Source organism: Chrysochloris asiatica, unplaced genomic scaffold, assembly GCF_000296735.1.
Source record: "Chrysochloris asiatica unplaced genomic scaffold, ChrAsi1.0 scaffold00085, whole genome shotgun sequence".
Taxonomy (NCBI): domain Eukaryota; kingdom Metazoa; phylum Chordata; class Mammalia; order Afrosoricida; family Chrysochloridae; genus Chrysochloris; species Chrysochloris asiatica.
This window is the reverse complement of record NW_006408603.1, coordinates 6,959,529-6,966,453: the sequence shown is the minus strand read 5'-3', so window position 1 is coordinate 6,966,453 and position 6,925 is coordinate 6,959,529. Positions and strand designations below refer to the sequence as shown.

The 6,925-nt window shown below is 42.5% G+C and overlaps 1 pseudogene; it reads left to right on the top strand.

The window, feature by feature from the left end:
* The first annotated feature begins 5,719 nt into the window (after window positions 1-5,719).
* LOC102812413 overlaps window positions 5,720-6,925 on the top strand; it is a 4,051-nt pseudogene continuing 2,845 nt past the window's right edge.

Here is a 6,925-nt window from a genome sequence, read left to right as displayed (position 1 = left end):
CATAACGACCCTGTATACAGTTTCTGAGGAGTGAGTGGCTAGTGGGTTTGAACCGCTGCCCTAGTGGTTAGAAGTCCAGTGGTTATCCTACAGGACTACACAGGACTTCAATGTTTTCATTACCTCTAATTGTCTGCTGGTGTGGTGCTGTGGGTTAATGTGCCAGACTCCAAAGCTGTTTGAACTGCTAGGTCAGCAGTTCAAGCTCACCATTCGCTCCTCAGAAACCATATACAGGGTCGCTATGGGTTGGAACCAACTTGACACCACTTCACAATACAACAACAATTGTCTTCAAAGAAAGCCTGTCGTGCCAACAGAAAGGTTGGAAGTTTGGACCCACCAGCCACTTGCGGAAGAAGGATGTGGCAATCTGCTTCCATAACAATTTACATCTAGCCTTAGAAATGGAAACCCCATGGGGAAGTTCTACGTTGTCCTATAGGGTCACTATGAGTTGCCATTGACTGGATGGCAATGGATTAGGTGGGTCTGCAATAGTTTTCACACATTGTTCTTGTTGAACATCCAACAGTGAAAGGAGAAAAGTCCTTGCAAAAAAAGTCTATCAACAATAGACACTAATGACTGTGCTGGGCAAAAATGAGAAGAGGAAAGGAGTGGTTCAAAGGAAATAAAAGGAAAAGAAAGAAGGAGGAGAGAGCTATCACTCAACTGAGTACCCACTCCCTCAGCTCTGTGCTAATTTGAATTACAGACATAGTGTGAGATTTGTTGGTCGGTGGCTCTAGAGTCAAACAGTGCATGTGAGCAGGGTTAACACAAAAGCACTTTAACAGAATTGATAATATCCTTGCTACATGTCGTCACTTCTGCTGAGGAGATAGAGAAAGAGATAGTGGCTTCACAGCACAAACAACGATGAGAAGAACAACAGAAGACCCCTGCTGCTATCAAGTGGATTCCAACTCATGGTGTCCCCATATGTTCCAGAGTAAAACTGCTCCAAGGGCTTTCTTGGCTGTAGTCTTTAAAGAAGCAGATCTCCAGAACTTTCTTCCAGGGTGCATCTGGGTGAGTTAAGCTGTCAACCTTTAGGTTAGTAGTTGAGAATGAACCATTTGAACCACTCTGGGACCTCCAGATTAGGGTAGGGAGGCCAGAATCACAGGTGTTTCTGTTCTCTTTCGGTACAGACCTGGAGGCAGAAGAACTGCTCTGTCCTTAAAGGCTCACCTCTCTGTACACTTGAGCATGGATTTGAACATCTGCTACCTGTTTAGTTTCAGAGCCTATCCTATTAACCAATCTTCACTAGCTTTCTAATCAGTTCTCTAATCTTACCATTCACTCACTCTTCCTTCCTAATCATGCCTTGTTGCACAGTATCCAGGTGATGCAACCGCCCTGCAGCAGAAATGTAAGTTGCTATAGAGAAGATGTGATGATTTCCTTGTATCATGCTCAAAAAAAGGACTTTTCTATGAAAGGGCTTCAAAAAGTTTTGGGGAAAAAAATTCATTATTTTTTTATTCCATTTTTCCTACAAACTTTCTGAAGCTCCCTTATGTATTTGAAATAATAGGTTGACCTGACATTTTTTTTTTTTTTTTAATATACTATTTGGAAATAAAGTTTAATGGGTTTTTTGTTTTGTTTTTTTGATTAAATCTTTTTATTTTGGATTGAGTGAAAGTTTACAGGGCACATCATCAGCTTCACATTCAACCATTCATATAGCTTGTTTCATTACATTGATTATTATCCCCTCCATATATCATCAGTTTACAGTGTTTCTCTCTATCCTCTTTAGCTTTTTTTTTTTTTTGGATGGGGGGGGACTTGCCTTTTTGGAATTTACAGTCTCGGCTTTTAGGGAAGGTTTTTACATTTGTCTGTGGATATCCAGGGCTCATGTATGAGATTACTAACAAGGATTACTGAATAATCAGATGAGGGACAGTTTGCTGTGTCTACTAGGTAGCTAGAGTCTGATCCTCAGAGCCTATGGTTTGGACGGTCAACAACGCTTGGGCCCACAGGGGCTTGGCCTCCTGACATTTTTTTTTAAGATTATAAAGAAAGGCCAAAAAGGTAGCAGTGTAAAAATAAGTCCAAGTGACAGCCAGAAAGTGTAAGTCTTTATGAGATTGCCCTAAAATTTAAAACTGAACTAGAGGCTGCCTTGTAAAAGTGTCCCACCTGCTCCACACCCTCTGTGAGATGACGTAAAGTAGCCTATCTTTTACATTTGTGGTCCCCAGGCTCCATGGAAGGAGTCAACCTCATCTCTACTACTTTTTAACTGATGGCCATGGGCACATTATTTAACCTCTCTGTGCCTCCATACAGGAGCTCGGGTGGAGCTTAAGTGCTTGGATGTTAACGAAGCTCATTGGTTAAAATTTATCAGCTGTTCTGTGGGAGAAAGATGTGGCAATCTGCCTCTGTAAAGATTACAGACTATTATTATTGCAGGGAATAGAATAAGTCCTTCCCCACATTCCCCATGGGCATGCTCTGGGCACCAGAACTACAGTTCAACCTAGATTCCAGGTTAGTCTGTGAGGCACTTAGAAAACTGGAACAAGTACTCCACAAAATGGAACCTATCACTCTTAGTCATTTGAACTGCAAAGGTGGTTCAAGCTCACCAGTTGCTCCTTGGAAACCCTATAACAGGGTCGCTATGGGTCCGGAATCGACTTGACAGGCACTTAACAACAACATCACTCTGGATAAGTTTTAAAATGGAATCAATGTATTATTGCCAAAGGCTAAGCATTGTTGATATGCTAATAGATAGCAGGAACATCTTACACAACTAAATGACTTACAGGCACATGGAGACATACACTCTGCAGGGAGCTGCAAAGGAGACCTGAGAATTGTGACCAATTCCCCCTTCAAAATAAGGGCAAATCCTTGGTAAATTTAAGTAACAGCGGTGGTCATTTATAAGCACATGTTACCTGGTGTGGAGCTGTGGGTTAATGCACCAGACTGCAAAGCCATTTGAACTGCAAGGTCAGTGGTTCAAGCTCACCAGCTGCTCTTTGGAAACCCTATACAGGGTCGCTGTGGGTTGGAACTGAGTCGACGGCACTTAACAACAACAGCAAGGTGCAAGTTAAGTTCTTTTCCAACCCACTGTTCCATTTTAAAGATGAGAAAGTATCTCAGAGAAGTCAAATAACTTGTTCAAAGCCTGACTCTTATAAAGCAGAGCCTCTAGCATTGTTTCCAGGGTCTCTGGATAGTCTTGGAAAACACCTCATTATTATACTCACACAGTTCTTTTGTGCCTATGCCTGAGTTTTCCAATCTCTACTTGCAAAAAGTTGGTTCCACTATAATTATCATTCCTAAGAAGATACAGATCCAGCGCAAGGGAACTAAGAATACTAAAGTGGTTAAAAGACGATGCCTGTGGCCACAGCAGTATTTTTAAGAAGCAGGGGTTGGGCAAGATAGCTGTTTACCCCTGGGCTTTGTAGTGAGCATTTGACCAAAGAGGAAACTTACATTTCTTTATCTTACTCAAAAGGACCTGAGGCTGTCTTACACAGTCGTACCTCAGAGATATGCCACAGAAAAGCTACTATCACAATAAAGTGAGTCATGCACATTTTTAGGTTTTCCCAGTGCATAAGTAGCGTAGTGGTTATGAATCGTGCTGTGAACCTTAAGGTCAGCAGTTCGAAACTACCAGCTGTTCCGCGGGAGAAAGATGAGGCTTTCTGCTCCCGTAAAGATTTACAGCCTTGGAAACCCTGTACTGGGTCGCTATGAGTCAGAACCGACTTGATGGCACTTAACAATAACATAAAAATTACGTTTACACTATTACACTAGATGGGATACTATTAAGTGTGCAATGTTGCTGTTAGGTAAAGTTCAGAATATTGTCAGAATGACCAAAATGTGACACAGAGACATGAAGTGAGCACATACTGTTGGGAAAATGGTGCTGATAGACTTGCCAAGAACAGGATTACCACAAATTCAATTTGTAACCAAAAAAAAGGAGTATCTGTGAAGCACAATAAAATGAGGTATGCCTACACTCAGTTGGTCTCTTGTACACATGCCTTAGGCCACGAAATCTATTTAGTGGACTGGTCTAATCTATTTACATCTACTGTGAGAAAAAGCACATCTGTCCCTGGCTTATTCCAATATGGTTGCTGACAGCTGAATTAGAGCATTTAAACCTCACTCACATTATTTTTCTCTTGTTTACCTGTTACCAGTAGCTGTGGAGTTGATTCTGACTCACGGCAACCCATGTGTGCCCAAATAGAACTGTGCTCCACAAGGTTGTTGTTTTCAAAAGTAAATCACCAGGCTTTTAGTCCAAGGCAACTCTGGGAGGACTCAGATCTCCTAATTTTTGGTTAACAGTGAAAGCATGAATGTTTGCACCAATCAGGGACTTCTTTTCCTTTGCTGTTGTTGTTGTTGTTAGGAGCCACCGAGTCGGTACTGACTCTTCGCGACCTTATGCACAGCAGAACAAAACACTGCCTGATCCTGAGCCAACCTCACCACTGTTGCCACACTTGTTGTTGTTGTTGTTAAGTGCCGTCAAGTAGGTTCCGACCCATAGCAACCCTGTACAGGGTTTCCAAGGGTATAAATTCTTACGGGAGTAGAAAGCCTCATCTTTCTCCCGTGGAGCAGCTGGTAGTTTCGAACCTCTGACCTTAAGGTTCGCAGCCCAATTCATAACTACTATGCTACCAGAGCTCCTTGGAGTCCATCAATGCTGCCACTTGGCTAATTCATCTCATTGGGGGTCTTCTCTGACCATCCACCTTACCAAACATGATATCCTTCCCCAGTGATTGGTCCCTCCTGACAATATGTACGAAGTATGAGAGACAAAGTTTGGCCATCTTGGCCTCTAAGGAGCACTCTGGCTGTACTTCTTCCAAAACAGATCTATTGGTTCTTTTGGCAGCCCATGGCACTTCCAATATTCTCCTCCAACACCATAACTCAAAAGCATCAATTCTTTTGCATGCATATGAGGTTATTGAAAATACCATGGCTTGGGTTAGGCACACCTTAGTTGAAAGGGAAAATAAACCCCGGCGTAGCTCATCAACCATACCGCACACCAGACAGCCCATCTAGAGACTTTTATTCAGGGTGAGGAAGGTGACCTCGGCCCAAGAGACAAGGCAGGAGCAGAAGAAAAGAGAGAGGGGGCAGAAAGGAGAGAGAATCAACAGGAAGGGAGGGGTCATTGCTGGGGTGATTTAGCTCTGGCCTATCAAAAGCCATGTTGCCCTTTAAACTATGCGCCTTGTAGCTTAGGGTGGGGAAGTAGACAAAATGGAGTTGAAGGGAGGGGAGAGGGAAGAACCCCAGTAGGTACAGCCTAAAATGGCGGACCTGATATTGTAACATTAGTCCTCAAGCTGACATCTTTGCTCTTCAACACTTTAAAAAGGTCTTGTGCAGCAGATTTGCCTAATGCAATACATTGTCTGATTTCTTGACTGCTGCTTCCATGAGTGTTGATAGTTGATCCAAGAAGAATGAAGTCCTTGACAACTTCAATCTTTTCTCCATTGATAAGAATGTTGTTTATTGGTCCAGTGGTGAGGATTTGAAAAAGGTCTAACTCCTCCTCCTAAAAAAAACCCCAAAATCCAAAATCAGAGTGGGGAATGAAAATCCATGTTCTGTGTATAAGCTAGAACTTTCTACTTCTGGCATGTTTTATTCCTATTTCTAGGGAAACAGAGTCATGGTGAGCCTATCTTGGGCAAACCAAACAACTGTAATGGAATTTGTGCTTCAAGGATTCTCTTCCATCCAACAGCTAAATATTTCCTTTTTTATTATGCGTTTAGTGTTTTACACCTTGACTATCTCCAGAAACATTCTCATTATCTTGTTAGTTTTGTTCAATCATCACCTTCATACCCCTATGTACTTCTTGATGACCGTATTCTTTCTAGAGCTCTTGTATACCTCCAACATCATCCCCAAGATGTTGCTCATTATTATAGCTGAACAGAAGAAAATTTCTGTGGCTGGCTGCCTGACACAGTTCTACTTCTTTGGATCCCTGGCTGAAGCAGAGTGTCTCTTGATGGCTGTGATGTCCTGTGACTGCTACCTGGCCATCTGCCAATCACTCTGCTACCCCATCCTTATGATGGCTCCCTCTGCATCAAGCTGGCTAGCAGTTCTTGGCTTTGCTGCTTCTGTCTCAAAGCAATCACCATGATCCTACTGTCTACACTAACCTTTTGTAGACCCAATGAAATTGATCACTTCTTTTGTGACTTCACCCTTTTGTTCCATCTCTCTCTCTTTTAAGGTTAAGTTTTTATTGTGAATTGAGTGATAGTTTACATGGGAGAACATCAGCTTTACACTGATCTTAATCATATTTCGTTTCATTGCAATGACTACAATTCCCTCTATGCATCATCATTCAACAGCATTTGTTTCCATTCTCTCTCTCTCTCTCTCTCTTTTTTTTTTTTTTATGTATACCTAAGCACTCAGAAATATATAATCATTCATACAACCAAAGGGCATACCCTGCAAGCCTACCCCCACTCCCAGCTGCCAGAACACAGCCCCTCTCCCTTCTTGAGTTTAGAGTCCACAGCCGCGCCATCTCTCCACATCATCATCTCTGCCTCCATCTCTGGCATCACTGCTTCTCTGGATAGTGTCCCACACTCTGCTCTTCTCCCTTGATGGTCCCAGGATCCTCTGCTCCTGGACTGCAAGAACAACCATTTCTCTCCTTTTGTAATAAAACATCTACCTTGACATTTCCAACCCTCACAATCAGTCCTGATAACAATTATTCACTATTGAACTACAAGAGTCTTATCCCCATCTCTTTCACCAGCCCTGTCTGTTGTTGTTGTCATGTGCCATCAAGTCGGAACCGACTCACAGTGACCCCATGCACAGCAGAACGAAACAATGT